This window comes from Lotus japonicus, chromosome 5 (assembly GCF_012489685.1).
Source record: "Lotus japonicus ecotype B-129 chromosome 5, LjGifu_v1.2".
Taxonomy (NCBI): Eukaryota; Viridiplantae; Streptophyta; class Magnoliopsida; order Fabales; family Fabaceae; genus Lotus; species Lotus japonicus.
The window spans coordinates 57,563,163-57,576,543 of record NC_080045.1 but is presented as its reverse complement, the minus strand read 5'-3'; the positions used below and the strand labels follow the sequence as shown (position 1 = coordinate 57,576,543).

At 36.8% G+C, this 13,381-nt stretch overlaps 1 pseudogene; it reads right to left on the bottom strand.

The window, feature by feature from the left end:
* Nucleotides 1-11,086: 11,086 nt before the first annotated feature.
* LOC130719856 (myrcene synthase, chloroplastic-like) lies at nucleotides 11,087-13,062 on the bottom strand (annotated as a pseudogene).
* Nucleotides 13,063-13,381: the final 319 nt, after the last annotated feature.

Genomic DNA, 13,381 nt, shown 5'->3' with positions numbered 1-13,381 from the left:
CCACTCATGAATTGTCCGAGGTATCCTTTCCAATCAGAATCTGATCATTCTATTCTAATTATATTTTACTCATTCCCTACTCCCTGAATCTTTCAAGATCCCGTGAGACCGTCCTTGCATTTTGATGTATCATCCTTGGTAATTTGATTAGTTTGATTTCAGGGGATGTTTTGTTTACTTGTTTTTATTAACATGTTTAATGTTAGTTTATGTAGGCTTAGTGAAGTAGAATCTATGAGATTTTATTAAAGTTTAGTTCAATTAAAGGTGATTATTTCAAGGTTTTAGGTTGTGCACCACAAAATGATAGCAAGCTGAAAAGATTGAATTGGGAGATAGTACCACATCTTAAGTTATTTGATCCCTTAAGAATTTTTCAGGAGAAACTGGACCTAAAATACCTATTTAAGAGAGCGAAATAGTCAGAGACCTATGGTGTGAGGTGGTATAGAAGGCATATGGTTAAATGGTTTGATGTTTAGGTGGATGTGATTAATTGGAGATTGAGCTAGTCATATTAAAGTAGAGGCATTGTGAATGGAAAGCATAAGACTAAAATTTGAAAGTTTAGGCTTAGAACACATGGCTTGAGTCTTATGTGAACTAAAATAAAACAATATTGTGAAGATATTTGGAGTTGGTTTGTGGCCTCACTTTTAGAAATAGATGACTTAGATATCATAAATGTTAGGCTTTTGATTTGATTATGAGGGATATCAGAATATGCAGCGGAAGTGTGGATACATCATATGAGACAAGAGTTATAGGAATTGATTGTCGTGTTTACATTTGCATATGTCAGACTTAATCAGATAAGAAAGTGAGGGCTCGCGTTTGGTATGTCGTATTAGGCATCATTGTATAAGTTTATATAATATATTATTTGCTTATCCATTGTTTGGTGCTAACATTGTATTGTATAAGCTTATTCATCAACCCACCTTTATACATCAAAATGATGTATTATTTAATCCATCATGTAGGTGATGGATAAGGCATGATAAGATTCGTCGCCACCACCACCACCACCCTCCCCTGCTTCCACCATTTACCCTCCACCACCGGCGAAAACGCCGCAGGCGCGAAGCGTGGTAGGCCTGTGCCGGGGAGCATAGCATAGGTAGGAAAGGGAGCCTGGACGGTGGAAGAGCTAGGGGGGCGGGTCATTTGACGGAAATGGAAGGCTCGCTACGACGACTGCCGCCATCCTCCACTGTCGTCGCCACCACCCTCCGGCCACCACAACCACCGCTCTCTACAACCATCCTCCACCACCACCATCGCCGGCGCCACCACCGACCCCGGCGATCAGAGGCAGATCCAGACCTTAAATATCAGTGTGGCTAAATATAAAAGAAATTATAAACTAAAATATATTAAAAATATAATGAAGTGTATTTACAATGAATATCGTCTACTATTCATCTTTTGAAAATGAGCTAAAATAACATCATTGTTAATTGTTCCAAGAACATCTCTTTTTATAAAAGTTACAAGACGATCATTTAATCAATTGATCACTTATTTTATTATGTAGGCCGGATGTTAATTGTGAGTTTGTAACCTTCTCTTCAATTGATAAAGAAATCAATGGCTGCTTCTTCCGTCATTGGATACTAATAATGTAGGAAGAGTATTCATGTTATATATCTGGTTTGACTCTGGTTACAGGACCTTTTTAGTGAGTTTTTATTTGTATAAGCAAGTAAAGTATGTACATATTGTATTTCGAAAAATAAGTTAATTAATCACATCCTAAAGGGTGAAAATTTATGTCAACATAGTTTATTCAGTATGTTCTAATTTGTAAGCTTCCATTAAAAAGTTATTGAAATAAGCTAAATTAAGTTAGAGGATGATGAAGAAGATAATAAAGACAACAGCAATGAAGATGAAAATTGTTCAGAGTTGTAGGCTGGATATTAGATTTAAACGTGAATTAGATTTACTGGATATTCAAGTATCCAAACCACACAAATGCGCCAGTGAAACACCGAAAACTGAGAAAGTGTAAAATCAACTTGTTGGTGACATTGAACATAATAGCTACTCTTCATGTTTTTTTTAGCTAACCAATTCATATGGCAGACACAAGTTTCAGTACAGAACTACATATACAATTGCAATTATGCCAAAATAAGGAAGCCAAAAGGGAAACCCGCATACATAAGTTTCAACAGAGATATCAATTTCAATTTCCACCACAAAGATATCAATTTCAATTTCGTCATCAACATTCCTTCTATGTTCTACTTTTATCAAACCCTAGAAGGGCCCTGATGATAACACAAATAACAAGAATCTTGGTAGAGCCCAAAGAATCAGAAAACACAATACAAGTTGAGAAAATTCAGGGAGAGAAACTGAGAAGTGAGAAAGCATTACCTTTTAAGTGACTCAGAATTAGAAAACCGAAAACCCTCGTCACGTGCAGATTGCAAAGAGAGCTTCGATGGAGAGGCACGAGCAGAGAAAAAAAGCGTGCGTGACAGCCATGACCGAAAATAGAGAGAGAGCTTCGATGGAGGATGAAGAGGAGAGCCGAGAAAGAAAGCGTGCGTGTGCGTGTGCGTGACTGAGAAAAAAGAGAGACCTTACATGAGGGGCACAAACAGAGAGAGAGCTTTGGTTAAACTATTGGGGAAAATTTATTATGGACCACTTTTGTGTGGTGCAAAGTTGCACCACTCCCTTTTGACTTACAATAACAGGTTTAAAAAAAAAATCAAAAAACATATTTTCTTAATCTTTAATTAATTATTAGGTTAATTGAATTAACTTTTCTAGTTCATCTCCCTCAGTGTATCATCTCCATCTATCTCAGTTTCTATGTTCTTCTTCTTCTTTTCTAGTTCATCTTCTTCTTTTCTTCCTCCCACCCAACAACCACTGCCACCCACAACCCTAAACCCCACCACCAACCTACCACCACCACCACCAACCAGAAACCCAGGACCCACTCACCACAATCAACGCCAGAAACCCAGAACCCGATGAGTTGGCTACAGGACCTGAAAGTTCTCAAGAAGAGAAGTCCAATGGTGGTTGTCTTGCTTTGAAAAGACGCCAGAAACTCCAGTTGCAGGTCTATGGAAGCTTGCCCAAATCTGGAAACCGCGGTGGAGGCGTTGAAGGTGGGGATGGAGGCGAACCAGTTCTGTTACCTCGACGGCGAGGCCGTAGGCGGCGGAGAAGGCGAAGCAGGTGGTGGAGTTAAAGGGTCTTCCATTTTGCTTCTTCATCACCAACAACCTCTTCATCTTCCTCTCCCTTTTACCTTCAACCTTCATTAATTGGAACCCAATCTTCAAATCACCCGATCTACTTTCCTCATGAGCCCAACAACCAGATCTGACAGTTGCAGGTTGTCTGGGTTCGACGCCTCCTTCTTCCTCTCTGCTTTTCTTCACAGCTTTGTGATTTTTAACATGCTACTCTTGTTGTTAATGTTGTTCGAGATGAAAACTGAGTGGTATTGAATCTGTTTTATCATGAAAGTATAAATTTTGAAGATTTGTGTTAGTTGCCTGTGTTTTTGGATATAGAGTTTGATGATAGAATCACTGTGCCAGAGGTTTGAATGGGTAAATGGAGTAAAGGGAAATCCAGATCTGGAGATGGAAGGTTGTGTTGAAGGGAGGTTGAATTTTTTGATCTGTGTTGAAGATGGTGTTGTTAGATCTTGTGGCTTGGGCGGTGGTGGTTGGGGTGGATGGTGAGATGATGAGATTGTGAAAGGTTGAAGATGATCCACTTAGATTTAATCATATTAATTATTCACTAATTATATTAATTTTTGTGATTAATAAATATGTATTTTTATTTTTATTTTAAAACCGGGAAACCTGGACTAGCAGGTCAAAAGGTGGGTGGTGCAACCATGGACCAGAAAAAACTGGTCCATGTTAAACGGCTCCAAACTATTGAGGGTTTTTCTTTTGTCAAGCTTATATATGAATTTTTAAAAAAAAAAAAACTGGTGTGGCTAAAGTCACACCTAGGCTAAACTTGGGTCCGCCCATGCCGGCGATGCAACCTAGTGCCACCACAACCACTGTCCTCCTCCACCACCACTATCCATCCTCCACCACCACCACCACCATCACCACCACCTTCCGCCGCCGCCACCACCACCACCACCACCTACCGCCACCACAACCACCACTCTCCTCCACCACCACCACCACCACCTTACCGCCACCAACACCCTACTGCCATCACAACGACTGTTCTCCTCCACTACCATCACCACAACCACCCTACCGTCGCCACCACCGACACCCTACAACCACCACAACCACCGTTCTCCTCCACCACCACCACCCTACCGACACCAACACCCTACAACCACCACAATCACCATTCTCCTCCACTACCATCACCACCGCCACCCTATCATTGTCGCCACCACCACCACTACCCTCACATTCAATATTATCACTACCACCATCATATAACCACATTTATTATCTATCATTATTGGTACTTCACCAAATATAAGATTGCATGAATTTGAACGATATAGTAAGTTATACAGTGTATGGCCAAACGCTGTATAGTATAAGAAACTTATCAGGTCTTATACTATCGGGCCTTATATTATACGTCGCACCAAACGGGCCCTGAGTGTTTGTTTGTAGGCTGGTATTAGAAACATCGGATGATGTGAAATAGTCATGTCTCCTTTGTCCCTCTACTAGAACAAGGATTTTCGAGGGCGTAATTCTTGTAAGGGGGTAGAATGTAACACCCGATTTTTAATTCTAGGTGATTATAATCAATTATATATTTTATTAGAAGTTCAGATGTCTTTTGAAAATAATCATTAAATGGAAATAGAGGGTTAAATTCTAATTTTTGAAAGATTAAGAATGAAATGCAATATATGAAAGCATGAAAGAGGGGTATTGTAGTAGTTAACCTTAGGAGCGGAAATTAGAAACCCTAATCCTCCCACTAATATACACACACGGTTCACAAGGTAAAAAAAGGGTAAATGGTCACTTTGTTCCAAAAGTGTCAACGGACTTCACATTCGTCCCTGAATGAATTTTATTCACCTCGCGGTCCCTGGAAGTGGGTAACGCTAGTCAATTTAGTCCCTGACGTTAAAAAAACTGACGGACGTTAACAGAGGAGCTGACATGGCACATTTTTTCCACTTAAACAATCATTTAGCTGTCAATTTAATCTGTCTGTTGAAAAGTCAATATTATCTATCTAATTTTCTTTCACTTTGGCTCCTTTCTTCCATCATCTTCATCCCCTTTTTTCCACCATCTTCATCTCCCTTCTTCCATCACCTTCACAAAAAACTGTTCCCTTTCTTCATCAACTAGATCAACTAAAAAATAAAAATCATCTAGAAATTCAAAACCGAGAACATTATACAGAAATATAAAAAGACCAGTTGTATTTGTTAATTTTCCAAAAATTCATCGAAATCAGAAAATAAACATACCCCTTTATGATCAGTCGGTATACTCAATTAAAGACATCTTCTCTCACCCTCACTCATCTTCACTCTCCACTGTGAACCCAGAAATTCAAGGCATCTTCACCTCCAATTTCCATTTCTCTTATTTTCTTTCACTCTCTTGACTCCATTTTCTGTTAGTTGAGAACGAAGACATCTCTCCCTTCCCCTAAAGTTTAGACCTTTCTTTCAATAGGTTTAAAGTAAGAGTGTGGCTGGGTTTTGTAACGCCCCAATTTCTCAACTGAGGAGTCACATTAGTAACCTAACAAATGTCTAAGGACTATTTCATAATCCTAAGAAAACTCGATATATTTTTTTTTCCTTTCCAAAACAACTAAACACAGTTTATACATATCATGATCTTAATTAAACAACCCGTTCCCGACATAATAATAATAGTGTCTTACATCATCATAAGCAAGTTTCCAAAATAAGTACGCACACTTAAACAGTGGCGAAAACAGGGTTTTAGTAACAGAGTTTTCAGGTAGCGAAGAAGACTCAAAGCATAAACCACTAAGAGGAAACTATATGGCTTCTTCCATCCTTGCTCCGCCAGTTACTATCCCTCCTCCATCTCAGCATGGCTAAGCATCGCCAGAAGGCTCTTCATCGCCTAATAGCGTTAAGCGCCCAAACAACAAGTAGCAAATAGAAAGGGTTAACTCCATGCAATTAGCATGTATGAAAGAGAAAATCATGCTATTCAAATTTAATTACCTATCATGGTAAATAAACCAGGAACATAACTATACTCATATATCAACAACTTAACATATAACATCAAATCAGATATCAAAATCCTCAACAATATAACCTCAATTCGGATATCAATAATCCTGAACAATAAAACGACAAATCAGATATCAATAATCCTCAACAATATAACAACAAATCAGATATCAAAAACTTCATCAATATAACGTCAAATCAGATATCGACAATCCTCAGCAATATAGATTAACTCAGCTATCAACCACTTAACATATCAGATGGCAATAAAACCAACAATATGAGTCAATCAATAACGTCTCAAAAGACGGGACGATGATAGGACCACACCTCCTCATCGCCACTTATAACGTCTCACAAGACGGGACAATCATAGGACCACACCTCCTGATCGCCACTTATAACGTCTCAAAAGACGGGACAACCATAGGACCACACCTCCTAATCGCCACTTAGCGTCTCACAAGACGGGACAATGATAGGACCACACCTCCTCATCGCCACTTAGCGTCTCACAAGACAGGACAATGATAGGACCACACCTCCTCATCGCCACTTAGCGTCTCACAAGACGGGACAATGATAGGACCACACCTCCTCATCGCCACTTAATAACGCCACGAAGGCCACACAGTACAATCCAACAACGCATATGCACAAATATATATCAACAATTTAAAATCCAATAATCAAGACAGAATAACCCTATGTTACTCTTAATATCAACAAGCATACGTCAACTCAACTCAATGACAGAAATCAGTAAACGGCCGAAGCCTCTCAGAAAACGGAGACACACGTCTCAATAAGTTCACTCGGCCGAAGCCTCCAGAAAACATTTTCCCAGTTCAACATAATAATCATAATCATCTGCCAATCAATATAAACATCTTCATCTCAAACACAGGCAGTGCGATAAAAGCATGCAAGACTCAAAGACGCTCTAAAACCGAGTTACCCTTACCTGCGTGAGTAGAAGTTGGGCATGGAAGTTGTGAACCTAGAACAAGGAAACACAATCATCAACACAAGCTTCACTAGAAACAACACCATCTAATAACACTAATCGAAATCGTAAAGAAAGCTTTTAAAGCTTCAGAGTTCCTACTTAAGCACAAATTGACAACGGAGACTTCGTTCGCTAAAACGAGCATAACTCGAGCTACAGAACTCGGAATGACACGAAACCAACGCTAAAATTTCGACAATTGAAAGAGCTACGCAATGGCTCAGGTCATAGAGACCCAAAAATTATTTTTGGACACGGTACCCTAACAAATAGGTTTCGGCCACTCTCAAAAATAGGGTTTCCGAACTTTTTCTTCGATCTAAATCGATTCCTAGGTATTCTTAGGCGATATCTAGGCCAGAGAAACTCTCAGAAAAATTATCGGGTCGAAAACTGTCACAGGGGTATTTTGGTCAATATTTTTAGCTCGGAAACTCAAAATCAGAATTTCGAAAAACAAATTAGATGGGGTCGACACCAACGACGATTATGACGACTAATCCTACTAACGCTAAGCTCAGTCGAGAGTTTTTGATTCAAAAAGCGGAACCTTTGTCAGAAATGGGTATTTTGAGCAGAATTAAAGTTCGGCTGCGATTCGACGAGATTCGGCGAAATGTAATCCGCTAAACATGCTCAGGGGCACGTAGGGAATAAGTTTAGACACTAAAATCAAGTTATTTGGACAGTTTTACAAAAAGTTCAAAACTTTGAGCACATAAAGACATAGAGAAAAGCGACAGAATTTACGATCAGAGGTAAGGAAAAGCATCAGTACCTCGAGGCCTACACGTAGCAACGAACTGTGGGACGATCAGGCAAGAATCGGCGAAAATCAAATCTCCTCCTTCCTCCTTGAGAGCCCACGGCCATGTGTGTGTGTTTTATGATGTTTTTTTTTTGTTTTTTTTTCATTTTTCAAGCTATTTATAGGTTTTGGAAAATGCGGAAAAATGAAAATTTCGCGATTCCGATTTTTCCTACGTATTCCTCTGTGAATTCTAAGATAGGTTCTGGCGACAGAATTCCAGAACTCAAAACAGGTTTCTTGGAATTAAATCAAACGATCCAAAGTCGGTGTAAATCGATTTTACCCGAAAAAACTACTTTTTGCAGTTGATGTCGGATGAGAAAACTTCGTTCTGAAGAAAGATTAGGAACATCGAGAGAAATAGGTGTACGCTTGTGGAATCTTCGTTTGAAGCTCCGAATAGAAAAAGTCTTCATCAACCGTTTATTTTAGGTTTCTTAAGCTACCAGTGATTTAGTTTCGGCAAACTTCCGAGTATTGGAATTTGACCTTCGTACATTCCAGGGTTTCGTGTCGAAACGCTTGTTATGGAAAGGAATAAGAGAAATTCTTATATTCCTCTTGAAGATTTTTGGAATTTATTCCTATAGTGTTCCAAGGGTATAAATTAATCTTTTCCTAGGGTTTTTGTCCTAGGCGTAAACGAATAATACTTGCGTCATAAGTTCCGTGGATTCGAATCTTGTCCTTAACCTTCTCGTGAAATATCTTCTCCATACATTTATTCCATTTAATAAACGTTTATCCAGTTTTCTTACTTCACGTTACATCGAACTTATTCGTGAATCGGAAATTTCACTAATTTATTCTAAGCTTAAAAACTTGGGTCTCACAGGTTTCTCTTACACCAACAAACCACACAGATCCTCAATCTTCACCCGCAACCAAGCCCCACCCTCCAACCCCAAATCCCCTCAAAGACCCACACCATAACCTTCAGTGTCAAAACTATTAACGACCCTACTACCAACAATTCAATACACCCATAGTCAATTATCAACCAACCAACACAAATAGCAATAAAGCTCATACATTCCATTAATTCTTCAATCCAAAAAATGTAAAAACTGAAAACCTAGAAAAGAATTAATGGAAATCAGCACTCACCAGTGGCATGGATGCCACCTTCCTTCCATGCATCTCCACTCATGTAATACACATGGCTACAAAAATAAAAAGGGGGAGAATTAAATAAATAAAAAATTGAATTGGGTGGATGCTGAATCCGATGGAAGCGGCCATGGAATCAAGGTGAGGCTCCATGGTCATTTGCTTCTTATTTTTCTGAATAATGTTCTGGGTAGTGATTTTCTAGATTTGAAGCATGATGATTTTTATTTTTTGGTTGATCTAGTTGATGAATTGGTTGATGAAGAAGGGGAAGAGTTTTTGGTGAAGATGATGGAAGAAGGGGGATGAAGATGATGGAAGAAAGAAGAAAGAGACCAAAGTGAATGAAAATTAGATAGATAATATTTACGTTTCAGCAGAAGGACTAAATTGACAGCTTAAAGATTGTATAAGTGGCAAAAAAACGTGTTATGTCAGCTCTTCTGTTAACGCTCGTCAGTTTTTTAACGTCATGGACTAAATTGACTGGCGTTAGCCACTTCCAGGGACCGCGAGGTGAATAAAATTCATTCAGGGATGAATCTGAAGTTGGTTGACACTTTTGAGGACCAAAGTGACAATTTACCCAAAAAAGAGAGGAAAAGAACGAGAGAGGAGAAGAAAAAGAGAGACGGAAAGAAGAGAGAAGAATGACGAAGAAGGAGGTGGAAGATGGAGATGGTGGAGGTGTTTCATCAAGCCTGTCATGGAGGATTCAAGCATTGGGGATCTTGATTTCATGTTAACCTCTTGCTCAAGAGAATGAAGGTGACAATAGAACCCCTAAAACCTCCTTGTGTGTATGGTTTCTTGATTTTATTAGGTATGAATGTTAAGGCTTTTTAAAGAATGAAAGCTCAACAGAAATCTACGAACTCTTGAACCCTTTTCTGAGCTGTGTTAATGACCGAATTCGTAGTAGTTGTCTTCATATTCATGTTAGCCCTTTATGTTAGTGAAATTTTCCCCGTTGGTTTCATATTATTTGAACATGTATAGCTCTAGTTATTCCCAATTTAGTGATCGAAGGTCAAGCTGTTAAATGAACTCCGTTTTCCCACAAAGATCAGTTCTATTAGGCCTTATAACGTTGGATCTGGAAAATATGTAACTGTTATGAAATGTTCTCATGGAGGTAGTAGCAACTTGTCATATCACATCCATAATTTTAGAAGCTACATGACAATTTCAAAAGCAAGGGTGGTGAAAATAAGTTAAAACATAAAACAAATATAAAAACGTTAACTTTTAATTTATTTTGTTAAAGTAGTCTTATTTAATAGAAAATGAATATAATTAATGATAATTTATAATTTAATATTTATTAATTGAAGAAATTAAGTTATTAAAAAGAGCAATAACATGTTTTTATTGATAATAACTATTTTTAAAAATAATTAATTCTTTAATATAATTGGAGTGTTTTGATTCATTTTAGAGGTTTTAGCTGGAGAAGTTGTGTTTTCGTTTGTGAAATATCTTGTATTTTTTCCAAGGCCGATTTTGTCATGGTTAGAAGATGGGCCTCTACAATTGCTTCCTTTTCTTTCATACAATTTGAAGGTATGAATCGCTTGTCATTATGTAAAAAAAAGATGATCTATTGTGGGCTACGTTGATCCATGTGAACCATGTTTTTTTTCCTACTAACATTTAGTAGATGCTATTTACAATTATATTGCTTCCTTATGTCATGTGTCAATTAATTTTTAGAGAAGCTATTTTAACTTGTGACTCAAAGTTTTCTTAATAAAAAAAACCTAATCTTAATTAATATAAATTTAGTTCTGAATTTTAAAAAATCATACTATGAGAAACAAACATAATTAATGTGTGAGAAAGAAATATGATGTGATGACTGTAAAACATTCATCTCGAGGTGGATTTTAATCAAGAAAATATTAAGTAATTAAAATGTCTCATGAACAAAATATATAATTGATTCTCACCTGGATGATTCCTTGAGCTCTTCTATATAGATGGCTTGACCAATATTGAAATTAAGTTTAGCTATCTGAAGTAAATTTGGAATCATGTCTTGCTTCATTTCATATACATTAATGAACCATTGGGATCCCATCTAGGATTCCTCCAATGTAATGGTAGCTCAAAGGCATGATTGATTAAAAGGGATGTGTAGTTGTTGCCTTTGCTCTCATTCAAATATTCTTTCAGAATTTTTGAGGTAAAATCTTTTGCTTCATCTAATATAATTTCATCTTCGAATGAATGAAATGAGGCTTCATATAATGATAACATTCCCTCCACATCAAGAATTTGGCTCTTGAAGCTACCTTGATCATCTTTAAAGTGAATAAATACATCTGTAACAACAAACACACTCATAAACACACAATTGATATATATATATATATATATATATATATATATATATATATATATATATATATATATACTCCCTCCGTTCCAAAACTATCGTAGTTTAAGATTATGCACAAAGTTTAAAAGTTCATTAATTGATGTTATAATTTGTCTAAAACACTCTTATTTAATATGAGGTATATGAAAGAGAGAGAATGAACATCATTTGTCAACTAGTTGATGAGAATTGTGATTAGTGGAAATAAAAGGTGGTATTTGAGAGATAAAATATTAAATGAGGGCATGAATGGAAGAGATTGAGATAAAATGTTTTGGATATGTAAAACAACAATGGTTTTGAAACAAAATAAAAAAGCTAAAACTACAATAATTTTGAAACGGAAGAAGTATATATTTTAATTTAAGTGCAATCTTAGAATGACTATAAAAGCCTGAAGATATATTATAGCCATGCTGCCTTAAGAGTCTGAACTTAAGTGCTGTAGCATATAAATCATTCTCTTCGTTCAAGGTGTCCATTTTGTAAATATCATCCAAGAACTTTCTTATTTCATTGTCATAATGATAATCCACTCCAAATCTTTGCAATACATCAATAAACTCAAGTTGATCAAGCTCACTTTCCACTTTGCAAAGCATCGTTCTTACTTCTTCCCTTATCACTCTTACTTTATCTGTGTAAATTTCTTCCTGCATTAATTTAACAAGAAGATATTAGCCCAAACATATCGTAGAGAAGCACTTATAATTGCATCAAGGTATCAGAAATTCACATACAATAAACTAAACAAAATAAAAGAAGAAGAAACATACCTTATTTTCAGTACTTAATGATTGGATATAATCATAAGTCCAAATTGTAGGTTGAAAAACTGCAGATTGACGAGGAATTGTTTGAGTATTATCAGGGCCGGCCCTGGGCCTGTGCAAGCAGACCCACAGCTCAGAGCCTCAAAAAAGAAGGGACCCAAAAAAAAAATTCGAATATTTTTTATAGCGGTTTTTTAAGGAAAATCGCTGTAAATAGTCCATCTTTTACAGCGCTCCGTACCGCTGTATACTATTTTACAGCGGCGAGAGGTCCGAAGATATGTTTTTGGTCCCTAATTTATTTTTTGGACCTTTATTATTTTATGTAGGTTAAATATGTTTTTGGTCCCTAATTTATACAAATAAATATAAAATGGTACCCGAAAAAAAAACGTGCAAATTTTTGTCCTTGAAATTTTTATTTAATCTAAAATGGTACCTATAATGGATTTTTCACATCTATTTCAGTCCTTCCAAAATTTCTTCCATCAAATTCAATTCTTCTTCCTTGATAATCATTTCAAAACCTAAAAATCATATTTTCATCCCAAAAACTCGTAGATTCATCCCAAAAAAGGGAAAGAGTAAGAAACACAAAGCAAGTAGGATTTTATATCCTACACTGGTAACTGTAGAAATATTTCATGCTCGAAATTAAACCATGACAAAATTTAATTTCATACGGAAGCGGAAATCAAATGTTTTAATTTCAGAGTGTTTTTTTAGACGGAACCACATATTATACATCTTGACAATTTGATCAGGCATTGGTTGGAGTAACGGGCAGCCTTTGATTTCTTGAAAGTTTCGACCTGCACTCTATTTGCATTATGTCCCTTGTTTATATTTTTCTGGTATTTCCCCTCTGTATCTCTATTTCTTCCATGTTCTCCTCTTCTCTTTTTTTGGCCTATGGGCTTGATTGTTATTGTTAAGGCACCCCCTGTGTCAACTAGTACAAATTTGGCTTACCTAATTTTTTTTTTTTTGCCAAATTCATCCTTCTATATTTCAATTTTGAAAACACAACAACATGATGAGAAGAAAATGTATATAAAGAAGCGTAGCATAAGAGATGCAAAACGCA